This window comes from Elephas maximus, chromosome 11 (assembly GCF_024166365.1).
Source record: "Elephas maximus indicus isolate mEleMax1 chromosome 11, mEleMax1 primary haplotype, whole genome shotgun sequence".
Lineage (NCBI taxonomy): Eukaryota > Metazoa > Chordata > Mammalia > Proboscidea > Elephantidae > Elephas > Elephas maximus.
The window spans coordinates 106,098,545-106,100,537 of NC_064829.1; positions in this window are offsets into that span (position 1 = coordinate 106,098,545).

A 1,993-nucleotide genomic window follows, 5' to 3' on the forward strand; every position below is an offset into this window, starting at 1 on the left:
AAGGGCATCTGGAGGTTTTAAAGAAACTTATTTTCCTCTTCATAAATATATATATATATATATATATATATATATTCCTAAAGAGTAAAGCCTGACATTTAGTGTGGTGTCCCTCAGTTTGTCAGGTATTTCCTAATGATTAGATTTTACATTATGTATTTCTGGCAGGAATTTAATGGGAATGATATGGTCCTTACGGCATCATTATTCAGCCATTTGATCCTCTTAGCTATCAAAGCTACCAGATATATTTATACATGTTTACCTATACACACACAACCATATATACATACATACAACCACACATTTATCTTTAGCTCTATAGCTTTCATACTGATACACTCAAGTTCAATTCAGCATACTCTTTTTTGTTTGTAACTCCATCATCCAACTGTTCACTTATTAAGTCATAAATATACGTAAGTTTTAGAATTACTAACCCATACCACTGTGAAAAGCCCAGCTAACTAGAGTTCAATGTTTTGAATTTGTTTTTAGACTGAGGATCCAAAAACCAAAACCAAACGCACTGCCGTTGAGTCGATTCCGACGCATAGCGACCCTTTAGGACAGAGTAGAACTGCCCCATAGAGTTTCCAAGAACACCTGGCGGATTCAAACTGCCGACCTCTTGGTTAGCAGCCATAGCACTTAACCACTACTCCATCAGGGTTTCCAAGACTGAGGATATACAAGCGTAATTCAAAAAGTATTGCTACAGGGGTTCCAGTTCATACATGCCCGGGGTTATTCCAAACAAAATGTGTTTAAACACGTCTCTGCAATTCGTCAATGACTACAGATAAGTTCTCTCAGTAATACACTTGTTAAGACTCCCCAGGGTGCTTTCAAAATAAAGGATACTTTTTATGCCATGGGGGGGAGGCGGGGAATTGAAGTCAGGGCTAATATCAAATTTTTAGCAAAACTCAAGTGGACATCTTTCCAAATCACTGAAGCTTTGCAACAAGTTTATGAGAATGCTGCCCCACAAAAAACAGTTTTTACACGGATCAAGCGTTTTAAGGAATGTCAGGAAGAACTCAAAAATGAGCTGAGAGGGAAGACTGCTCACGTTGTGGCGACTTTTTTGCGATTCCAAAGTGGTAATCTTCATAGATTTTTTTCAGAGGACACAGGAAAATCACAGGGACTTATTATGAAGTTTTAAGAAAATTGAAAACGGCATTGATGAAGAAAAAGGCCAGGAACTTGCACAGATGAATTTTTTTCCCGCAACAATGAACCTGATCTTTCTTCGACTAGCAAGGGCTGTCTTACAAAAATTTCGCTGGGAAACCCTACCCCATCGACCATACAGCCCTGATCTTGCCCCTTCAGGCTTTGTGTTCCCAAAACTCAAAGAACATTTAGAAGGAACACGCTCTGAGTCCGTCGAGGATGCCAAAACTGCTGTTTTGACATGGTGTAAATCAAAAAGCACAGAATTTCAAGTAAGGGTCAAAATGGAAACACCACCTTCAGAAGCGTACAGACCTAGATGGATATGTCCAGAAACAGCTTCACATTTTGGTATTCTTAATAAAAGGTTTCTTTATTTTGTAGCAATATTTTTTGACTTACCCTTGTATAGTCAAAATACTGAGTTAAAAAAATCCTTAAATTTGTTCTTGCTTCCCTCTTTAGGATAGTTACTCATTTGAAATACATACACGTTAATTTGTTGTGATTTTTACTTTATCCCCATTCTTGATTTTAGAGACGCGCCACCCTCTCCATACCTTCCACTCCTTTCTGACTCCTGCAGCACCTCCTTCACGTTTAACCTAACCACTGTACACCAATTTATTTCCCAGTTTATTATTCCTATAGTTCTTTCTTCAGAAGCTAATCAGATATATGTACATTTCCTTATTTTCCCTTTTTGCGTCTACGACAGGTAGGTAGCATGCTTTTTTTCACTTAATATAGCCTGAAAATCACTCCATATAAGTACATCCTCTCTACAACTGCATAAAACTGCATTGTGTGG